General features: G+C 36.9%; 1 protein-coding gene across 6 annotated transcripts in view; it reads left to right on the top strand.

Moving 5' to 3' along the window:
* Window positions 1-24,694, top strand: part of INPP4B (inositol polyphosphate-4-phosphatase type II B) — a 746,563-nt gene that overhangs the window by 357,904 nt on the left and 363,965 nt on the right. For all 6 annotated transcript variants that reach the window (XM_057725716.1, XM_057725717.1, XM_057725718.1 and 3 more), the window contains one exon: window positions 822-887. The gene's annotated coding sequence lies outside the window, so the exon portion shown is untranslated. The remainder of the gene's footprint in view (window positions 1-821; window positions 888-24,694) is intronic.

Below are 24,694 nucleotides of genomic sequence, written 5' to 3'. Positions count from 1 at the left end.
CTCAATGATTTGCTGGAAGGGTTCCCAAGATTCACCAAAGCTGTTATACTCACAGTCGTGGATTCTTAACAGTGAAAGGATACAAATTAAAATCAGCAAAGGGAAAGGGCACATGAGGCAAAGTCCAGCTGCCAACTTCCACGTGGCCGTTCCCGGCGGAGTCACGTGGGGTGCCCTTAATTCTCTCAGCAACAGTGTGTGACAACATGTGTGAAGTGTGGTCAGCCAGGGAAGCTCAGCTGAGCTCTCTTCTCTAGAGATTTATTAGGTGTCAGTCACAGAAGCCTGCAGCACCAGATAACTGACCTCAGCTATTCAGATTTCAGCCTCCCCCTCTCCCAAGCAAAAAAATGGGTGTTTGCCATAAGTGGTCCATCTGGAGCAGTAGAAGCCTCAAGCACATACACAAACTCTCTTATCAGTCAGACTATTCCCAGAGCTCAGGGGTTATCTTCCGGGAGCTGGCCTAAGGCCACTTCTGGAGGAGGGCCTTTCTTTGAAATGTGTAGCACTGGAGGGACTCAAGCCTGCTGAGCTAACCCTTGTCTGCACAGTGGTAATGAGGAATTAATGAGTTAATCCATTAACTTAGAACAGTGCCTGGCTCATGTAAGTGAATAAATAAGGGTCAGCTAGAGTTCCTTCTTGTGGACCTCTGTGAGCTGAACGGAGCAGATTAGTTTGGAATACAGACAAGAAATAGCTATATTCCATGGATCCTGTGATCATGACATAAGTAAATATTTTAGCGAGGAGTTTAAAAAAGAGGAGTTCCCAGTGAAACACCAAATCCTAACGTTTTGTCTTTTTGTTCTTTGCAGAGCTCTGAAATCAGCCAGGCAGTAATCAAAGAGCAGAACTGTTTGAGGAATACAACAAGAAAGCAGGTACAAGAGTGGTTCTCAATAATTAACCCATAATATTCATTTAGATTGATGATTATTTCAAACTTATAGCCCCTATTATTAAAAATATTTTACAAAAATGCCAGTTTGGTGTCTTAGAATGTGTGTGACTGTATATTGTTGATGGGTGACCATATCCTAAAAAGGAACTGATTTCTATGTATACATTAAATCAATTTTGAAGGTTTCATTTAGGCCAGGCATAGGCAGACATATGAAGGAATTAACTAATTATTATTATTTATTATTAAATCAACACATGTTGATTAAAGGCCTGCTCTATGGCAAACAGTAATCTATGAGGTATTTGGTGATTTTATAGACTTGGACAAAACAGGCATGGTCTATTCCCGCCCTCATGGTGCTTACAGTCCAGTGAAAGTGACATGAAATAAGTAAGCAAGTATCAATATGTGAACAAAAATTGTGATAAATGCTATGAAGAGAAATTGCAGAGTTCTGTAGGAGAAAATATTGCGAAATAAGGGAGGAATCTGCTATAGATGGACTAAACAGAGTGTGTTTCTTTGGAAGATGATGCTTTTAACAGTGCTGAAGTGTAAGGAAAAGAGTCCCAGGCAGATAGAACAGCAGTGAATAAAGAAAATAATTGAAAAAAAGGATAAATGGCTGTAGCAAAGTCACAGAAGTGGAGACAAGTATAAGATGAAGCTGGGTTGAAAATGGGATGAATATTAATATGGCCACCAGCCCAGTCCCATAGGGCCTTAATGGCTATGGTAAAGTGTTTTCAGCCCAGCTCTGCTTGGTCACTTTCTGCTCTTGGCATTTCTGTGCTATGTCATTTGACCTCTCCTGGTCCCCTGAATAAAGAAACTTTCAAATGTGCCACGCAACTCCACCCTGCCAAAGTACAGTGTAAAGGGCTTATTACTGTGCAAAGAGGTTCTCAATGTGTCCAAATACAAGTTCCATGATATGTTCTGTATAAAATGGTTTTGGGTCAAGAAGGTTTGAATTTCTGAATACTGTACCACTCTCAGGAGCTTTTAATACACATTAGGTTCTGGGAAGTTCTGTAGTATATACGTATGTGTACGTGTTTGTGTGTGTGTGCATGTTTATTGAACTTTATTGAACGCCTGTATGTATTTTAAGGGATTCCTTATACTCCTGAGGCTGGCCTGCATTTAAGTAAGTTGAGCTATTTTATGGTGCTGCACATTAAATTATGTTTGATAATTTTCTAGAATTTAGATAATTCAAGCCAAGAAAAAACAAAAGAAAAGTTTGCTTCAATGGTTTAGTTTTTTAAGGCAGATTTTTCTTGACCTGAATTATATGGTTAATTGCTTCAAATCCTGATTATACTTTTCATGTGAAAATATTGCCTTAAGTACCAATAAGGAGCACTGGAGTAAGAGCTTACTAAGTAATTTTCAGTGTTAGTGTTAGTAATATGTGTTTTCTTAAATAAAACAAAGGAAAACCACAAAAAATGCTGTCTGCATCTTAGCTGCTGTGACTCTCACTCCTCTCCATTGAAAATGCTTATTCTTCTTGATTTGTAAAATTCACAAAAGTTTTAAAAATCTAAAAGTGAGGAAAATGACTTGGGGTAGTGCCTACTTTAACACCTAAAGAAATGATCTGGTTTCATATAAAATGTGGAGATTTTGTATTTGCGGCAATAAAAATTTCAAAGACTCGGAGTGTGAGAGTTAATCTAAGGGTATCCCAGAAGAGGGGGTCTCAGCTTCTGTGTTGGAAAGGTCATTGGCTTTTTAAGATCAATTCAGTATCTTTCAATTCAGTTAAATATTATTAAAAATAAGAAAAACAATCAAGAAAAATTCCCTAGTATTTCATAACTTAGAAACAAACAAGCCCTGTTTCATCCCAGAAAGACAAGAGACAGCTGTCCCTTAATTACTACTCTTGCCATTTGCTTTGTACGAAAGATGTGTCTCAAATTTGGAATCTAATTAGAAATCTTAATTGAAAATGGCTTTAAAAAAAGGAAAAGAAGGTAAAATGGTCAACATGAAAACATAAAAGTAGCGAGGAAAATAGAAATGGTAATATTACAGCCAGATTGAATATCACCTATCTTAAAATGAGTTGGATCCTGGGGAACATTTTCTGACATGAAATTGAACTTTACTATTTCCTCTTTCAGGAGGAATTTTCTCAACCAAATGACAAGTCTTTTAATTTCTATAAATTGTAATTTTCAGAGACTAGATTTTGCTCAGTGTAAAAATGATGGTTTCAAAGTTTTGAAGCTGGGGTTAAATCCCAGCTCCCTAACTTGTTCACTGTCTGACACTGGACAAATTTTCTAACTGTTCTCAATCTCAGTTTACCTATTTTTAAAGTGAAATTTTAAAATACAATTTTGCAATATGTTTTTTTTCTTATTTGTCTGCATATATCTCTGTCTGGAGATATTCTGTTCTAGAAAGAAAGGAAAGGGGAAAAAGACAAAAGGAAACAAAGCTAAATTTGAGAATATATATGATGTCGAGCACCGAATATTGCCAATACCATACATTCAGAAAGTGCTTGTTGATTCTGTGCCTTGGAGGCAAAGACTGGAAGGCAGATTCATTAATCCTTTTACTCAAGCTATTTTTTTTTTCTTGTGGGTATTTTGGATTCTGCTGTCCAGATTATGAATCCCATTTAAAGGCATAGTGACATGCTATTTCTGAATTACTCACAGTACTTTGCATGCTGTTAAGCATGATAGTTGCTCAATTAAGATTTATTTAATTTGAGTGAGGCTCTGAACTAACAGGGCAGGAAGTAGGTAACCCAGATTGTCCCATCTTCTGGTTTACAAACACCATGTCTAACATCCGAAGCAGAAGTGGTTATGCCTCCCTGTGAATGATTTCATTCAGTGATAGCGTACCCACTTCCTGCTGTGCTCCATGCACTCTGCTCCCATCAGACTAGCTAGTTTCCTGTTATTTATGCATACTCTACATTTGTGGCTTTAGGTCTTTGCCAGCACTGCCTCCACTTTCAATATTTTCTTCCTTGTTTTCTTTAATTCTCCCTCCCTTCTTCCCCTGCTTCTCCTCCCCCTTGCTTTTATCTATACCCACCTTTTGATGTGCACATCTCTTAAAGTCTGACCAAATATCATCTCCTCCATGAAGCAGTCACAGGTATCTGCTGAGATAATTATCTTACCCCCTTTGATTTTTGTTTTGTTTTGTGTTGTGTTCAGGTACTCTTCCTTGTCCCCCATCAACAGGAAGGGACCCTGAACAGACAGCCAGTGAGATCCCAGCCATGTAGTATGTTAATGGCTCTTTACTTCCATCCTCCACTCCATTTTGTTACCTTTTACCCAGCAACTCACCAAGGGACTGGACCTCTTACAATGTTTGCTGCTTGCTCGCACACTGGTGTCTGGGTTACTGGTGGTATAAATTTAGGCCAGTGAGCACCAGGCTGCATTCACATTGTTTTCTGAGTCCAGTTGACTTTCTGAAGGTATCCTTAGTTTTGGCTTCTGTGTACCTTGCAGTCAGGAGCCTGGCTCTGCACCCAGTTGCCTAGGGGCCCTGATTCCCAGGACACCTGCCTGCATCTCTTTCCCTGTGGCCTTTCCTTGCTTTGGGTATCCCTCCTTGATTTATGGCTTGGCTACACACATGATGCTGAGAACTGCCCCTCCACAGAAGCCCTTTCTACTGCTTCCCTATCCCCTACCCCAAAACTCAAGAGTGCCCCTATTTATTGAGGCCCATTCAGATCAAACTTAAGTTTATCAATTAAGTCTTGATAATTTGGACTCCTGTAAGTAAATAAGTTTATTCTTCTTACTTCTTGGATTACTTTTCACTTTCATTTATGTCTCTGCTTTCCCCTTGATTGAATGGTTATTATCAAAGCATTCCAGTTGTACCTCTCTTAGGCCATCTTCCACTTGTCTAGCCACATTAATAGTAAATATTGTTAAAATTGATAATGCTAGTGATATTTATTGGCCACGTGCTATATTTTCTAATATCTTTTTTTTTTGTTTGCTTTGTATTCACTGTTTTAAAATTTACACACAGTAAAATTCATACTTTTTGGTGTACAGTTCTAGAATTTTTCACAAATGTAAGCAGTCATATACTTACTCCACGACCAAGATATAGAACGCTTAACATCACCTGTAATCTTTCTTCTACACCTTTATAGTCAGCCTCTCCTGCTCACTTCTAACCATTGGAAACCACTGGTCTGTTTTCTGTTTCTATAATTTGCCTTTTCCAGAATGCCATGTAAATTGAATCATACAATACAGAGCACTTTGAGTCTGGCTCCCTTCACTTACAACTGCTTAAGATTCACTGAGTTTTGTGGGTATCAGTGATTTATTCCTTTTTATTTCTGAGTAATATTCCATTTTATGGATACATAAAAACAGGTTTTTCTGTGATCATAAGTTTTATTTTCTCTCAAGTAAATAATCAGGAACAAGACTGCTGGGTCATATGGTATGATCCGGCTTATGTTTAACTTTATAAGAAACTGCCAGACTTTTTTCCAAAGTGCTTGTACCATTTTGCCTTTCCACCAGCAATGTACAAGAATTCCAGCTGGCCTGCATCTTTGTCAGAGACTGATATTGACAATTTTAAAAATATTTAATTATACCATTCTAGTAGGTACATAATAATAGCTCAGTACAGTTTTAATTCGCATTTTCCTAACGATCTATAGATCAGTTTAGAAAAAATTGACGTTAACAATAATAAACCTTTCAATCCATGAACATTGTATATATTTTCATTTTATTTTATTTCATTTATCAATGTTTTGTAGATTTATAGCATACAGATTCTGTACATATTTTGTTTGATTTATTTCTAAAGGTTTTTATGTTTTTTGGTTGAATGTTGAATGTTGAACTAGTTTTTCATTCCTAGATAAACACCTCTGTATAGTGGTTTATTCTAGAATAGACCCCTCTTATATACTTTTGAATTAGACTTTCTATATCTAAGTTTTGGTTGATAATTTTTTTATGAGTCTGAGTTCATGAGAGATATTGCTCTTTTTTTTTTTTCCTTACAGCATCTTTGATTTTGCATTAAGATAATTCTGGCCTCCAAATGAGTTGGAAATTATTCCCCATTTTCGGTTTTCTTGAAGAATTTGTGTAGATTTTTATTATTCTTCAAATTTTTAGTAACATTCATCAGGAAAGTCATCTAGCCTGGAGTTTTATTTGTAGCTTTTAAATATGAATTCAAGTTTTATAATAGGTACAGGACTATTTAGGTTATACATTTCTTCTTGAGTGAGATTTGGTAGTTTTTGTTCAAGAAATTGTTCAATTTTATCTATTACACCTTTTTTAAAAAATTGAAGTATGGTTGATTTGCAATGTTATGTTAGTTTCTGCTGTACAGCAAAGTGATTCAGTTATATGTATATGAGTGTATATATATATATACACACATACGTACATGTGTGTATATACACGTATATATGTATTGTTTTTCAGATTCTTTACCATTATAGGTTGTTATAAGATATTGAATATAGTTGCCATATTGGTTCCTTGTGTTACACAGTAGACTTGTCGTTTATTAAGTTAACGCTTTTAACTTCATGTTATTCAGAATATTTATTTATTATTTATTTTAAGTTCTGTGGTCTGTAGTGATGTCCCCTCCTCCATTCCTGATATTGGTAATTTATAGCTTCTCTCTTTTTTCTTGGTCAGTCTGGCTAGAAGTTTATCAATTTTATTTATTTTTGAGAAGAAACAGTTTTTGAATTTATTGATTTTCTCAATTATTTTAATTTTTAATCTCACTGATTTCTGCTTTTATTTATATTATTCTCTTCCTTCTGCTTGCTTTGAGTTTAATGCACTCTTTCTAGTTTCCTAAGATGGCAGCTTAAATCATAGATTTGAGACTTTTCTAATATTAGCATACTAAATTTCTGTAAGGACTACTTTAGTTGTTGCATTTGACAAATTTTGATATTATTTTTTACTTTCATGATTCAAATTATTTTCTAATTACTTTTGTGATGTCCTCTTTGGCCCAGTGGTTATATAGCAATGTGTTGCCTGTTTCACAAATATTTGTATTTTCAGATGTTTTCTGTAATTAAATTCTAATTTATTACCATTACGTTCTGAAAACATGCTTATATGATTTAAATTCTTTTAAACTTGTCACAGTTTTATGGCCCATGTCAAAAAAATGAAGACTGCCTTCAGGTCAAAACTATAAGAAAATAGAGGGCAAAATGAAAAATTCACCCTCACGTGGTTTACTTCTTCAAGTTTTAGTTCCTTCTTACAATTTTCCTGCTTTTATTTGTCAAAATGTTCAGGTACCTTGCTTTTTGTATCTACTTCTAATCAGCGTATGTTAATTTATTTAATTCTTTCCACAATTTGTTAGTCAGGTATTACCATTTTCCCAACTTATGATGAGATACCAAGGAATAATATGGTTGGGTTAATTGTTCACGGTTCCAAAGTGGCAAAGCCTAGGTAGTCTGGGTCCATAATAGCTCTCTTCATCACTTCACCACTTCACCAATGTCATTCATGCTAAATTACTATAATAATAAGTGCCATGTGAAAGGGTTCAGATATGCATACTAGACTAAAACAGAGTTAAATTATAAAAGACTCCAGAATAATAGCAAGAAATAATCAAACAAAGATAGACTTATTAACTTGCCAGACAAAGGAAAAACAACTGGTGAAGAAATTCCCAGAGTACTTCACTAAAGGGAAAAGATCCAGGGAGTATTAATTGCTAAAATGTTGTGGGGAGGGAGACAGATGGGTGTGGGGAGTAAGGGGGTGGAGAAAGAGGAGGAGCAGGGTGCAGAAGTGGATTTTATGTTGGTTATGCTATTTAAGGGTTGAAAAGTAAAACTTTGGCAAGGACAGAATATAAAAGGAAACTTTTCTATTTATAACACTACATTCCATATAGTAGATGCTCAATAAATACACGTCACATGAACTAATGATTATGGTATTTCCTTTTTGTACTTTTCCTTATATGTGGGATCAAAACAATCCTAAAAGTTGGAGAGCTTCAGCCTGAGATTGAAAAGATGGGAAAGGGAAAAGTTTTATTCAGTATTCAGGCATAAATTAATGACATACTTTTCACATAAAATCTGTGCTCAAATACCATACTGCCTCAGCAATAATCCTTCATATACTCCAGCTGATCTCAGAAGATTAGTCCATGTTATAGAAGGAATTCATTAAATTAATCCATGATTTTCTTTAGTTGCATGAGAGACACCAGAGAAACTCTCAATGAATTTGCAGGTGGGACAATGGCTTGGAAATTCACTACTCAGCCTTGTTCTTTTTGTAGATATTCCTCCCAATTCAAGTTTAGCAATTAAATTTTCTTTCTTTCTTTTTCTTTCTTTCTTTCTTTCTTTCTTTCTTTCTTTCTTTCTTTCTTTCTTTCTTTCTTTCTCCTATTGTAGTGAAGTTTTATTGAGTACCTATTTTAAGGTAGAATGTGTGATTGTGTACACATTTGGGTGTAAAGAAACTGCTTGCAGTGAAAGAATTCAGACTCATCGTCTGTGTGGAGTAAGCAGTATGAATGCGAAGACTTAGTTATGTCGTATTATATTCTTTGTAGATAACCTCAGGTGCTCTATGAGCATCTCTGGAGAGATAAAATGAAATTACAATAATCACAAATGCACATTTATTCTTGCCTGTCATAATAAAAAGCAGAAGATAAGGTTTTAAATTCATGATCTATCTCACTTTGAAATTTCAGATTTCAAAAAAAAAGAGCAATTAATCATCAGAAACTATAGCTAATTCACTCAATACTAATTTGAACCTAAAATGTATCTTCATAAGGAATTCAATCAGTTCTGTGAATGAATAACTTCTGATGTCTATATTAGAAATGGCCTGCAGATATAGCCGAAGCTTCAGTTTTAGTTTTGCTCAAGCACATGGTATTTAACTGGCCTCAGGTGTACATGTGTGATAGTGTTTGTAAGGATTTGGAAATTTTTTGTTTGTTTGTTTTCAAATTTAATGCTTTATTGGAAGGTGAACAGATAATCCCAATCAGTTATAAAAGCAAAATTAGAGAATTCTAAGATTGTGATGGAGATATAGGAGTATATTGAAAAATTGCCCAAAATTCTGAGAAGGTGGACATTTTTGTGCAATAACTCCAGCACGATCTTTGCTATCCAGTTTTTGAGATCAGACTTGGAAAGCCCCCTATAATTTTAGCTATTGGGCTCCTGGGGTAGGATTTCAGTAGAACCTGGAAAACCCATATCTTCCATAGAAAGATGAGCGGCCATGGAAGCCATATTTGAAGCTTTTGTAACCAAAGCCATATCATAGCCTGTGAAGCCACAGCCATAGCCCAGTCTGCAGAGGCTGCCACATCCAAAGTCATTGCCAATGCCTAGGCCACCAAAGCCCCCATAGCTGAGGCCCAGGCCTTCGTAATAGTTCCTGTAATGGCTCTTGGTGTCAGGGGTGGTGACTTTGGTTTGCTGTTCAAGACAAGATCCTGAGTATGAATATCAGCATGTGTAGAGGGAGGCTTATATACCCTGGTCAGAGTGTGCAGTAAATCACATGTATACCCTCCCTTTATGTCCTTTTTTCATTGCACATACTTGGCACCACTCATTAATTCGCCATCCCCTGACACAGGGAGAGGGCTTCACACTCATTAAAATATTTGAGATAACTTTGTTGCCTAGGTAGGGTGTTCCTTAAAAGTTAGTGCATCACTTTATCAAATTATCACTTTACACACTTTAAATACAGACAATTACATTTGTCAATTATACCTCAAGAAAGCTGATGAGAAAAGTTACTGCAGCATTTTGTAAGACAAAATGCTGTTGCTGCGGCAGCACTTCCTGAGTCCTCTTTAGTACATGTGAAAAAAGAATCAACCTTCATCCAAATTAAAATTCTCTGTGTACATCTCTGCTTCTTGAGATAGGCTTGAGGTGGGCTGCTAGGAGCCATTGCATTTGCAATATGCAGCTGCCGAATAAAAGTATCAGGAAAAAAGCCCTGTCATCTTAAGTGTGGACAGTAGACTTCTGTCCTTTACTTAGTTTTCAGATGAAGAGAAGGCCATTTAAAAATATCCAAGCATCGAATGAATTGCTATAAAACCCTGTTGTACCATTTTTTAAAACTTTCCTGTGTGATAGCAATTTAAAAAAAACCAAACAAACCAGTATATTTGGGACTTGAGACCAGTTTTACAAGTTTTTGTTAAGTAAGCGAAAATGCAGTGTGTTACATGAAGTATTTATAGAAGAAAATTTCCATGAAATTTCGATCTTTTCTGGAACATTCAATGAAAGTTTCTATCCTTTGCATGATGTGAGAGAAGCAACCGGGAGTGTCACACTGAAGAAAAATGTAAAAGCCCATCTTAGACCAAAAGACCTTCTCACTGATCCCAGCATGGTCACCTAGCCCGTGGAAGTTTTCTGTCCCATCTCTGGGTCTCAATGTTCTCATCTCTTGAATGGGATGACCCCTACCTTCCTTAAGTCTCTTCAATTCTATCTTCTGTTAGAGCATTTTATCTCAGTGTTTTAGAGAGTGATGATAGGTAGATATATGTAACCAAACTCTTGTGAAAAGATGATTGAGATTAAGTCATGCGTATTTTCACATCTTTACTTTGTATTTCTTCAGGTTGCTTTCATTTTTATGAGTGAAGCAGAACACAGTCTAACAAGTTAGATGGCTGACCTGCTGTATTCCAAAAGCTGGCCCAAGTGCTCGCCCTTAGGATATCTGATCATTGTTGGAAACTTTACATTCTGGTGCAGATCTGTTGTGGCGCTGAGGTGTGCTGAGTTCTCAGGTTTAAGGGTGCTTGTCACCGGGACTGACAAAGCCTCCCTGTCTTACTTTATATACAGTGGAGATCCACGTTGTTCTCATCCTAATTTGAAACAAATGAGTGACAAACTCACCTCTGATTGACAATGAGCCAGAGACATAGTCCCTTTGGCTATGCTTGCTGAACTGAGTTCTCTGTATTGCTGCTTCATGTTCTGTCCTTCTGAACATCAAGATTTTGCTAGTTTCAGTGACCATTTAATACTCAGTGTGTTTGGGATTATTTCTTGAATTGGGATTGTGATCTCTAAAAGAAAGCTCTGCAATTTAAAGAAACAAATGAAGAAAATATTACCCCCTTGTTAAGTAATCAGAATGATGGATCTGGAGAATTGAATGTGTTCAATTATTAGATCCTATTTTTAAATTTCAATTATTTCAAATTATTCGTCTTGATTTTTTTTTCATGCTGACTTTACCACTGAAAGTATATTCATATCAGGACCAAGTAAAAGAACAAGATGAGTATGTCTCAATCAGACAGGATGTTATAAATAGAATTATGGAAAACATCTATCATGACCTGGTTTTCTCTTTCCTAGGAGTTCTGATACTTAGGCTTTAAATGCTATATTGATAGGCTATTCATTTTCCAATGGTTTTTATTTTTAAGAAATAGAATAATGTAAATAAAAGACAGCATAAGTAAAATAAATGTCTCCTAGACTCCCTCCTTCCTCTCTACCCCTCTGCCCTAATTTTTTTCTTAAGGGATAATACAAGTTTGAAAATTTTTGCATGGTAAAATTAAAAAGTAGTATAGGCTCTAGAATCAGAAACTCAAGTTCATGTCCTTGTTTCTCCAATTATTAAGTGGGCCCTGGAATAAATTACTCTTAACCTTCATTCTTCACCAGTAAAGCTGGAGTTACATCTTAAATTTGTTATGAAAATTAATATAATGCATATAAAGTGATGCCACAGAGCATGGCCCATAATATGTACTCAGAAAGGACACATAAATACTCAGAAAATCGTAGCTGCTATTGGCTCAAGTGAATTGCTAAAGCAGTGGTGAAGATAGAAGTCTGTGAAGACTGTGGGTGGATGTTAGCAGATTACATGTTGATTTAATGTTCACAAGGAGAAGAGGGAAGTGTAACATGCTGGTCACTTGTATTTTTTTTAAGCTCTTTATTGGAATATAATTGTTTTACACTGTTGTGCCAGTTTCTGCTGTACAACAAAGTGAATCAGCTGCCTTTATACATATATTCCCATATCCCCTCCCTCCTGCAACTCCTTCCCACCCTCCCTATCCCATTCCTCCAAGTCATCACCAATCACTGAGTTGATCTCACTGTCTTATGCAGCAGCTTCCCACTAGCTATCTATTTTACATTTGGTAGTGTATATATGTCAGTGCTACTCTCTCACTTCATTCCAGGTTGCCCTTCGCCCCCCACCCCGTGTCCTCAAGTCCATTCTCCACATCTGCATCTTTATTCTTGCCCTGTCACTGGGTTCATCAGTACCATTTTTTGAGATTCTGTATGTATGAGTAGCATATGGTATTTGCTTTTCTCATTCTGACTTACTTCACTCTGTATGACAGACTCTAGGTCCATCCACCTCACTACAAATAACTCAACTGCATTCCTTTTTATGGCTGAGTAATATTTCATTGTATATATGTGCCACACCTTCTTTATCCATTCATCTGTTGATGGACATTTAGGTTGCTTCTGTGGCCTGGCTATTGTAAGTAGTGCTGGAATGAACACTGTGGTACATGTTTCTTTTTGGATTATGGTTTTCTCAGGGTATATGCCCAGGGGTGGGGTTGCTGGGTCATATGGTAGTTCTATTTTTAGTTTTTTAAGGAACCTTCATACTGTTTTGCATAGTGGCTGTACCAATTTACATTCCCACTGACAGTGCAGAAGGGTTCCCTTTTCTCTGCACCCTCTCCAGTATTTATTGTTTCTAGATTTTTTGACAATGACCATTCTGACCGATGTGAGGTCATACTTCATTGTGGCTTTGACTTGCATTCCTCTAATGATTAGTGATGCTGAGCATTTTTTCATGTGTTTGTTAGCCATCTGCATATCTTCTTTGGAGAAATGTCTATTAGCTGGTTCTTTGAGAAGATAAACAAAATTGATAAACCATTAGCCAGACTCATCAGGAAAAAAAAGGGAGAAGATGCAAATCAACAGAATTAGAAATGCAAAAGAAGTAACAACTGACACCACAGAAATACAAAAGATCATGAGAGACTACTACAAGCAACTATATGCCAATAAATTGGATAACCTAGAAGAAATGGATAAATTCCTAGAAAAATACAGCCTTCCAAGAGCTAACCAGAAAGAAATAGAAAATATGAATAAGCCAATCACAAATACGAAAATTGAGACTGTGATTGAAAATCTCCCAACAAACAAAAGCCCAGGGCCAGATGGCTTCACAGGCGAATTCTATCAAACATTTCGAGAAGAGCTAACACCTATCCTTCTCAAACTCTTCCAAAATATAACAGAAGGAGGAACACTCCCAAACTCATTCTTTGAGGCCACCATCACCCTGATACCAAAACTAGGCAAAGATGTCACAAAAAAAGAAAATTACAGACCAATATCACTGATGAATATAGATGCAAAAATCCTCAACAAAATACTAGCTAACAGAATCTAACAGTACATTAAAAAGATCATACACCATGATCAAGTGGGGTTTATCCCTGGAATACAAGGATTCTTCAATATACACAAATCAATCAATGTGATACATCATATTAACAAATTGAAGGATTAAAAACCATATGATCATCTCAATACATGCGGGAAAAGCTTTTGACAAAATTCAACATCCATTTATGATAAAAACTCTTCAGAAAGTGGGCATAGAAGGAAGTTACCTCAACATAATAAAAACCATATATGACAAACCAACAGCCAACATTGTTTTAAATGGTGAAAAACTGAAAGAATTCCCTCTAAGAACAGGAACAAGACAAGGGTGCCCACTCTCACCACTGTTATTCAAGATAGTGTTGGAAGTTTTAACCACAGCAATCAGAGAAGAAAACAAAATAAAAGGAATCCAAATTGGAAAAGAAGTAAAATTGTTACTCTTTGCAGATGACATGATATTATACATAGAAAACCCTAAAGACTCTACCAGAAAACTTCTAGCACTGATTGATGAATTTAGTAAAGTAGCAGGATACAAAATTAATGCACAGAAATCTCTTCCATTCCTATACGCTAACAACAAAAGATCAGAAAGAAATCAAGGAAACACTCCCCTTTACCATTGCAACAAAAAGAATAAAATACCTAGGAATAAACCTGCCTAAGGAGACAAAAGACCTGTATGCAGAAAACTATAAGACACTGATGAAAGAAATCAAAGATGATACAAACAGATGGAGGGACATACCATGTTCTTGGATTGGAAGAATCAACATTGTGAAAATGACTATACTACCCAAAGCAATTTACAGATTGAATGCAATCCCTAAAATTACCAATGGCATTTTTCACAGAACTGGAACAAGAAATCTTACTATTTGTATGGAAACACAAAAGACCCCTAATAGCCAAAGCAACACTGAGAAGGAAAGACAGAGCTGGAGGAATCAGGCTCCTTGACTTTAGACTATACTACAAAGATACATTGATCAAGACAGTATGGTACTGGAACAAAAATGGAAATATAGATCAATGAAACAGCATAGAGAGCCCAGAGATAAACCCACACACATATGGGCACCTTATCTTTGACAAAGGAGGCAAGAATATACAATGGAAAAAAGAGCCTCTTCAATAAGTGGTACTGGGAAAATTGGACAGCTACATATAAAAGAATGAAATTGGAACATTTCCTAACACCATACACAAATATAAGCTCAAAATGGATTAAAGAGCTAAATGTAAGGCCAGACACTATAAAATTCTTAGGGGAAAACGTAGGCAGAACACTCTATGACATAAATCAAAGCAACATCCTTTTTGACCCACCTCCTAGAATAATGGAAATAAAATAAAAAATAGACAGATGGGACCTAATGAAACTCAAAAGCTTTTGCACAGCAAAAGAAATCATAAACACGACAAGAAGACAACCCTCAGAATGGGAGAAAATACTTGCCAACAAAGCAACTGACAAAGGATTCATCTCCAAAATATACAAGCAGCTCATTCAGCTCAATATCAAAAAAGCAAATAACCCAATCCAAAAATGGGTGGTCAATTGTATTTTATTGAAATGGTTCTCTTGTCTCTACCCTCTCTCCACCTTCCTGTTTCCATGTGTCATAAGCAACCACTGTGTGCCGTAAACCCCTCAGTCTCCAGACATTCTCAGTGAATTGTTGAACTCTAGATGATGATGCCTTTGATGACATTAAGACACTAGTCCTTAATGTGAGCTGCCATCTAACTGTCCTTGCCAACGTCCAACACTTCTGAAGTGTGACATGCAGTGGCCTGGCTCTGTTTAGCCCCTCAAGTACCCTGGTGTGACCCTGCCAAGTACCAAATGGACTGCCAAGAGTCAGGCAGCAGAGTAGAGGCTGGAGAGAACAAAGAGAAAAGGGAATACGAGCTGGGGACTGAATCCAGGGTGCATCAGAGCTCATTATTGACAAGACTCCATCTCAAAGAGGCCAACTAATAATAGGTTTGGGTGGGAGGTAGGTGGGTATCAAGGGTCCCAGGTAAATAACCAAGATTATAAAATGCTGAAGAGAATAGAAGCACTGGAGTTAGGACATGAGCCAATCGCTGGAGAGACTGAAACCCAGGCCAGGATCCATGACAGCTCCTGGCAACAGTCTAGAAGGTCTGGTTAAGTGACATGGGTCTTTAGCCCATATTGGCTTTTTATCTGGGGGAACATCATATTCACCTCTCCAAATTTATGAGCCTGGAATCTGGGCGGTCTTCTTTGACTTAAAGTGGTGCTTTTCACCTTGAATATACAAGGAATCAATGTGAATTCTGATTTAGTAGATCTGGCGTCTGGCTCAAGGTTCTGCGTTTCTAATAAGCTTCCAGGTGATGCAGATACCGCTGGTCCAGGAAGCATGTTTTGAGTGGTGAAGCCTAAAAAGGATGTTACTATTTGGTTTTGCTTAATCCACAAGTCTTCTGTTTCATGTCTGTGCTGCTTCCTCGTGGTAAAGGTGAGGAGAACATAGCTGGCTAGTTCAATACTGAGCCCCCAAAGCTGGACTTCTGATCAAGTTGGAGCCCTGACAACTCTCATTTTTATTCTTCTTGTGACAAAGCAGGTCCTTGCCAAACTTAATATTAGTAATAAAACCATACTGATGGCCTGGGAAATTCAATTGTCTCCTGACACAATTGGTTTTCCTGGGCAGAACTGCTGCCCCTGAACCTTCATCCATTGCTCTGAGGGGAGTTATCCTCTGTCTGATCAGGGCCCTCATGAGAAGCCAGGAGGCACTTTGACCTTAAATACATGCCTAATTTTTTTAGGTAAAATATTTGCCAATTTATGCCATTTTTTTCTAAAAGGAAATTTTTTCCTAAAATCATTTTTTTTTAATTCTGCTTTTACTTTTGAATGATATAAAACAAGAATAAACCCGTTACTAAGAATAGGGGCCTGGTTGCAGAACTGTGAATATAATTTTCCTGCAGTGGTGATAGCCTTGAAAGTACTTACATTTCCCATGAGGGGAAAGGAGCTGAGAAGGCAGAGGTAAATCCCGTCTGGAGCATATTCCTGATTTTACCTCTTCTTGGCATCGTATAGCATTCGGCTGATCCTTAGAAGTTCAGCCCAACCATGTGCCGTGTTACAAATTCCAGATATTTAGAAGGTTTTAAAGTGATTTGGTATCATATATTAACGCATATATGTGGAATCTGGAAAAATGGTACAGATCAACCAGTTTGCAAGGCAGAAATAGAGACACAGATGTAGAGAACAGACATATGGACACCAAGGGGGGAAAGCAGGGAGGGTTGGGGGGGAATGAACTGGGAGATTGGGCTACCACATTGTGCACTCTAAATATATGCAGTTTATTGTATGTTAACTGTATCTCAATAAAAGTTCTTAAAATAAATAAATAAACAAAAGTTTAAAAAAAGAAGAAAAAAAAAGTGATTTGGTATTGTGAATTATATCTGGTTTATCAGAATGAAGTCCTGGATTCAGAAGTTTTGAGACACTAACATGAAGTGAGCCATTTAGTAGCTTAGCTACTGAAAGGCTATACCATCAACATAATGGAGACTTGCTATGTTGTTTCTTCTTGAGATAGATAGGAAATAAGAATTCATTCAACACTTCATATCAAAGCACTGTTTGGGAACCTAAACGAAAGTCGTAGGTATATAGGTCATCAAGCCTCCAGTACTCCCTGCCTGGACCTCAGCCTGAACAGGCAAGGAAGCATCTTTAACCAGAGGTCCACTAAGAACCCAAGAGCAGCCTCACACCCATGTCATCCTGGGATAATTCCTAAACCACAAGAGCCTCCTGTCATGTATCCCAGCCCGTTATTTCATCCCCATTTTACTGCGAACTTAGTTATGACTTAATCTTCCTCTGATCCTCTCCCTTTTGAAATATTACATAAAGTCTTCTGTTTCTATGAAAAATAGTTTCATCCACCTTCTACCTCTTCAGAAAATGTTTTCTTTGTCTGTCTTAATGGAAACCTGTTTTCGGGGAGCTTTTGCTACCCTGCTGCCTACTGTAATGTAGACCAGTCGCTTATACAGAGCCAGAGTTACTGTTTTCCTGGTGTCACAAGAGGCCTCTTAAGCTGTTGTGTCTGGCTATGCCACAACTCTGACCCTGTTTCTCGTGTTCATTGGCCAAACTCCTGTTCCCTTCAGATTTTTTCACCAGACACAGTCTTCCCTTGGTTCCCAGGTTCTGCCTGCTGTTCCCCTGGGTGATTGCAATTCCCATGGGGATAACCCATCTAGCATCCTTGCTGACAGTTTCTTTGTCTTATTGGGCTCTAGTAACCATCAACACCACTGTATTTCAGCCACCCATTTATCCCATGACAGTACCCTGGACTTCTCATCACTTAGGATTACGTTCTTCTCTCAGTCACATCTTTCCACTTTAATGACTTCCTAATCTGGCCTAGAAACTTTTCAGTCATATTAGTAATATTACATTCTTGTCTTCACCCTTCTCTCACTGTGTCCCCAGACAAAACCCCAACACTGTATCAACTAAGCTTTCCTTCTCCACCAGGCTGCTGAGCCCTGCTGGAGAAAGCCAAACAGCTAGTCAGACTGAGACCTCCACAAACCTACGTCTCCAGGCCCAGATGGACCCATACAACCGCCTCACTTGTTCCTCATCCACTGCTCATGTTTGTTGGTTTGTTTGTTTGTTTTTTGGCTGTGCCATGCAGCATGTGGGGTCTTAGTTCCCCAACCAGGGATCGAACCCATGCCCCCTGCACTGGGAGCACAGAGTCTTAACTGCTGGACCAGCAGGGAAGTCCCTCATCCAGTGCTTATAAAGGCCAGCACAAAACTCCATCTCTCTTCTCAAAGCTCTTCGTTCCTCCCATTTCCTCTCAACACATTAACATAATTTAGTTAAATTCATGAGTGTTTATGAGCTACCGAGGTCATAAAGCAAAATATAGTAGATGTTTTGTACTTGTTACCCAGTTTAATAAATCAGACTTTCCCCAAACAGTTGAAGACCCCTGCCTTTCCCTTCCTGATCATATCTCCCACACCCTTCCTCCCAAATATCCTAACGGTTCTGATTTTAGTGTTTATCATTTATTTCTCTGTGATTGTACCTCACATGTGTATACCCCTATGCAATACAGAACTGGCATATTATTTTACATGTTTTAAAATTTCCTATGAGTGCCATCCTCTTTCTTTCTCCCCCCACCCCCATCTTATGCCCTTCTTCAGTCTTTCTCCTCTTTTCTCTATACTTTGTAAAGTTAATCATTGTTGGTATGTGAAATGAAAATCCATCCTATATAGAATGACTAGATCACATTATATTTATCTCCTTTCTTATGGATAGACATTTAGACTTTCAATATTTTATTACTAGATGTTGATTCATTATAAACATTCTTTTAAACTGTCTTCTGGTGTGCATTTGTAAGAATTTTTCTAAAATGTATGCTTAGAAGTAGAATTGGTTTTCAACTTTACTGGCAGTGCCAAATTATTTTCTACTGTGATTGGAACACCATCAGTGCCCGAACGTTTATAGTGCTCCAAATTCTCATCAATATTTGAGGTTTTGAGATTTTAAAATTTTTAGTTATTGATGATTATATAATGAGATCTCATTTAGCTTTAATTTGCATTTCCATGAATATAGTAAAGTTCAGAATCTCTTAATATGTTTCTTGGCAATTTGTGCTTAATATTTTTGAATTACCTGTTTTTATATTTTGCTAGTTTTTTCTGTTGGGCTTGTTTTGGTAACATTCTTAAGATATTTTAGAAACTAAATCTTAATCAGTTATCTCTATTACATGCATTATTTCCTTTCTCTGCTTGTTTTAGGTTTAATTTGCTTCTTTTCTTGATATAAGGTGAAAGCGTAGATCATTGATTTGAGACCTTTTTTCTATTATAATTATGTAATATGATAAATTTCCCTCCAAGCGTATTTTGATATGTAGTGTAGTGATTTCATTCTGATTCTAATGAGTATGAGTGTGTTTTATATATGCACACACTTGTTTTTATTGCAATTCTCTTAAATTTGTTAAGGTTTGTTTTATGACCTAGGATATAATCTTAGTGAATATTCTGTGTGTAGTTTGAAAAAAAGTGTATATTCTGTTGTTGTTGAATTCATTGTGTTATAAATGTCAGTTAGGTCAGGTTGTTGGTAGTGTTGTTGTCTTCTGTATCCTCACCGATTTCTGTTTACTTGTTCTATCCATTAGTGAGAGAGGGATGTTGATGTCTCCAAGCATATCATTGTGAATTTGTCTATTTCTCCTTTTACTTAAGTTTTTACTTCATGTCTTATGAAGCTCTACTGTTAGGTGCATGTACCTTTAGGATTGTTATGTCTTTTTGGTGAATTAACCATTTATCATTATATTATTCCTTGATGTGAAATCTATTTTATTTGATATTAATATAGCCACTCCAGTTTTCTTTTGATTAATGTCTGCATGGTTTAAGTTTTTTGATCCTTTTACTTTAACTTATATATGTTATTATATTTGAATGTAACTATGAAGCATATAGTCAGGCCTTGCTTTTTTATCCAAGCTGATAATGTCTCTCTTTTAACTGGAGGGTCTGTGTGTGTGTCTGTTTGTGTTTGTGTCTGTGTGTGTGTGTCTGTGTCTGTGTATGTAGATTGTTTACATTTAATGTAATTATTGATGTGGTTGGATAAAAAAAATATTTGGCTAGCTGTTGTCTATTTATTCCACGCGTTTTTGTTCTTTTCCCTCGCCTTTGGATTATTATGTATTTTTGTTATTCCATTTTACCTCCACTATTGACTTATTATTTATACTTATTTTTTTAAATATTAATGGTTACCCTAGGAAGTACCATATACATTTTAATTAATCACAGTCTACTTTCATATATTTTAGTGATATAATTGTATACTATAATGTTAGTGTGAAAACAGTAATAACTCCCTATTCTTTCTTCCCATCATTCTTCCTATTGACGTTATATGTTATTTTTTTACATATGCTATAAGCATTCAGTGCATTGCTGCTAACTGTGCTCTAGACCAGTGCTTGGCAAATACTAGCCTGCAGGACAAATCCTAAATGCCCAATTAGTTTTGCAAATAGAATGCTATTGTAACAGGGCCATGCCTGTTGGTTTATGTATTTCAATGGTTGCTTTCACACTGCAGCAGCAGTGCCGAGTGGTTGTGATAGAGACTGTATGGCCCCTAAAACCTATCATACTTACTAGCTGCCTTTGACGAAAAATTATGCCAACCCCTGCTTTGGGCAATTATCCTTTATAGTCACTCAAAGTAAGAAAAGATGAAATTAACATTTATTTTCCTTTGTACCGTTTGCAGTGCTCTTCATTTCTTTTGTAGATCCAAGTATCTTCCTGTAATGTCATGCTTGAAGAACTTCTTTTAATATTGCTTGCTGTGCAGGTCTGCTTATAAAGAATTTGTCAGCTATTTGTCTGGGTAAAAGTCTTTACCTCTCCTAATTTTTACAAGTTATTTTTACTTTGTGTAGAATTTTGAGTTGATGCTTTTTATTCTTTCAGATCTTTAAAGATGTCACTTACATAGTTTCTAACAAGAAGTCCAAAATATTCTCTTGTTTTTATTACTGTATATGTACTTTGCCTTTTGTGCACTGTTTGCCTCAAAAATTGTCCCTTATTTTGGTTTTCAGTAGGTCGACTATGATGTATGTAGAAGATTTTTTAGATTTTTATTTGATTTGCTTGTTTGATTATTGATGTGTGTGTGTGTGTGTGTGTGTGTACGTGTACCACTTTCCTTGTTGTTTCCTGAGCTTCTTAGATTGGTGTTTTTTTGATGTATTTAAATATTTTTGGAAAATCCTAGGCCATTATCTTTTCAATACAATCTAATCTGTCTTTTCCTTTCTTCTGAGATTCAAATAATGCGTTTTGGTTGGTATTGTCTAGCAGTTTTTGAATGCTCTCATGCATTTTCAGTTTTTTTCTTTATGTTTCAGTTTAGGTTATTTCTATTGGCCTGTCTTCAAGTTCACCAAGTATTTCCTTGATGGTGTCACATTTACTGTTGAGCTTGCCAAAGGCATTCTTCATCTCTGTTACTGTGTTTTACATTCCTTGCATTTCCATTTGATCCTTTCTGGTAGTTTCTGTCTCTGCTAAAAATCTCATCTGGTCATGCACGTTGTCTGCTCTTTCCATTACAATCCTTAGTATATTCTCTTTCTGATAGTTCCAACATTTGGGTCATATATGAGTCTGGTTCTTTTGATTGCTTATTTGCTTTTTCTCTTGACTGTGTTTTGTCTTTCTTCATCTTCTTTATCTTTACCTTCATCTATTTTGTGTTGTGTGTAGGATAGTAGAGTATGAATTAATTAGTACTTAAGCCTGAAAGTGGGCTTTCCTCTTTTTCTGTTAAGCCTTCATGTGTTGGAGGAGTTGAATCAATCTAGTCAGTAACTGAGCTAGATTAGGGTTTTGTTGTTGCTATGCCCACCCCCAGCACATCTCTAGCTTCAAATTCCTCTAGTGTTCACTTGTATTTAGGATGGGGTTTGGGGGGGCTGGAGAATTTGTTCTCCACCCTCCACTTGATTATTATTCTTTATTTTATTGTTTTTTTTTAAATTTATTTATTTTATTTTTGGCTGCACTAGGTCTTCATTGCTGTGTGCAGGCTTTCTCTAGTTGTAGTGAGCAGGGGCTACTCTTTGTTGCGGTGCCTGAGCTCCTCATTGTGGTGGCTTATTGTGGAGCATGGGCTCTAGGCATGTGGGCTTCAGTAATTGTGGCACGTGGGCTCAGTAGTTGTGGCATATGGGCTTAGTTGCTCCGCGGCATGTGGGATCTTCCTGGAACAGGGATCGAACCCATGTCCCATGCATTGGCAGGCAGATTCTTCACCATTGTGCCACCAGGGAAGCCCTCCACCCTCCACTTTAGACTTTTCCTGTGAACTTCTACATTAGAGAGGTCCACTATTCATGCTTTCGTGTCTCCCCCAGTGGTAACCTGCTTTACTTCTTTCTTAGTGTTTGCTAGCCTGGTGGTTCGGAGCAGAAACAATCTCTATTATTCTGTTTCAGCCTTGATCTTAGGCAAAGTCTGTGGTCTTGGGTCTTAGGCATGGGGCTTTCTCAGTGACCCTGTCCCTGTCTTAGAAATAGGGGATCAGAAGATATCTAATGATCCAGTCCCAGAAAACTTTCCTTCCCCTCTCTTGTTTCCATTCCCTAATAGCCATGAGTTTTCACCTGTGTGCTGATGGCAGCAGGATCTACCGTTTTTGTTCTGTAGGGTTGAGGATGCAAGTGTTGTGCTACATTTTCTCTGCAATGACTGCTGCTCCCCTCCCATAGGCCTGTATCACCAAGGATGCTTTCTTCAGATCCTACTCTGCCCACAATCTTTCTTATGAGCAACTGGTGAGGTCCATGAAAGTCTGTTAGTGGCTACAAACACCCTTGAGCTTGTGGCTATACGAAGCTCTACACACTCACACTAGCCTACCTCTGACCTTTACTAAGTCATTAAAATTTTTGATTGAATTTTTATCACCAGCTTATTTGGGGCCCGACATCCCTTCCTCCTGGGCAAGAAAATTCTGCTCTATGGAGGCATTTGTCTTTTCTTAGATTTCAGCCTGGTTGGTTGCTCTGAAATCTCAGTTCTCTGATTAGTTAAGGAAAAGTTATGATTTTATATATTATTCAGCTTTTTCTTGAGTTTATGGTAGGAGTAATATTCTTTACATCTTTGTCTAAATAGAAGCTGAAAACCTTTATGTTACAAATATATTTTTCTAGTATATAATTTGTGATCTCACACTTTGTTATCTTTTGCTTAAAGAATATTTTATTTTCATTTAATCAAATTTATAAATATTTTCCTTTATGAACTATCCTTTTGAAGTCAAGTTGGGAAATCTTTCCTTATCCGTAGTTCACAAATATGCCTTTTTCTTCAAAGAGAAAAAACAAAAACAAAACCAAAAAACTAAGACCATTAGGGAGGACATCCTCAAGTTTCTCTCCCTTGTTATTCACATCATGCCTCATTTGCTATTCACCCCCTTCCTTTCATGATAGCAGATATTATCATCCGGATTTTTCCTTGTCCCATCAATCATCTCCCTTTCTCCTTTTTAGTCCTCTTTTTTTTTCTTTTGGCTATGTCCTTTCAGTATTTAAATATGCATGTGTCCCTATTCTTGAAGAAATGAAGCCACTTCTTAACCCAATGGTATTGTTTACTTGAGAAACACCAGTTATGTGGCGTGATGACAGTGCTGCCTCAGTTGCTCCTCTCTGCTGCTCTTCCCATCCCTGCTGGTGCGTTTACCAGCTAAATTCTCTTCTGCCTCCCTGAAAGTTTTGCATCTTAAGGCTGAGTCCTTAGTCATCCTTTTTCTCACTACATGCACTTGCTTTCGGTGACTTCATGCATTCTTTTGACTTCAACCATTAGCCAGCAATTTCTAAAAATATATTTTCCCAACCTTAATAGCTCTCCCAAGATCTAGACCCATGTGTTCATCTCCTTTCTGAATATCTTGAGGCATCTCAGAAACAATATTGTTAAAACTAAACTCAAAAAAAAAAAAAAAAAAACCTAAACTCATCATCCTCGACTACAATCCCTTCTTCTTTATTCTCCACGTAGATTAATGGTCCATGATTTACTGGGTTCCACCTGAAATGTCTGTCTTTTATTATTTCAATTCTAATATCCCATCAAGGCTAGGTTATTCTTTTAATAATTGTTTTGAATCCAGATTCTCTTCTCTAGTTAACTAATTCTATTTTGATATAGATCCTTTTTATTATTTTATTTTCCTAGAATATTAAAATTACCTCCAAACAAGTTGCCATCTTCTAGTATATTCTCTACCTTGACCCTCAGTAAACTTTTTAAAAATCAAATATGATCATGTTACTTTCCTGCTTAAGGTATATTTAATCTGGCTTCTTTCTGCTTTAAGAATTAAGTTTACTCTCTGGCTGTCTGGTTTAAAATTTTGTGTGGTATGTAAAAACCTCAATCTATTCTTGTGCATGATCTCCAAACCAAAAAATTTCCAAACAGACACAGAGAAGGAAATATTGCACCTAACCATAACCCTAGGTGAATAGTATATTTACCAGCTAGAAATGCTTGCTTTTCTAGACCTTTGCTAGTAATGCAACTGATTCTTTCTGAGGTCTGTGCCTTGGTAACAAGTATCAAATCTGAAATTTGTCCTCAAATGCAACAAA

The sequence above is a fragment of the Hippopotamus amphibius genome, chromosome 3 (genome assembly GCF_030028045.1).
Source record: "Hippopotamus amphibius kiboko isolate mHipAmp2 chromosome 3, mHipAmp2.hap2, whole genome shotgun sequence".
NCBI classification, from domain to species: Eukaryota; Metazoa; Chordata; class Mammalia; order Artiodactyla; family Hippopotamidae; genus Hippopotamus; species Hippopotamus amphibius.
This window is presented reverse-complemented; position numbering and strand designations above follow the sequence as displayed.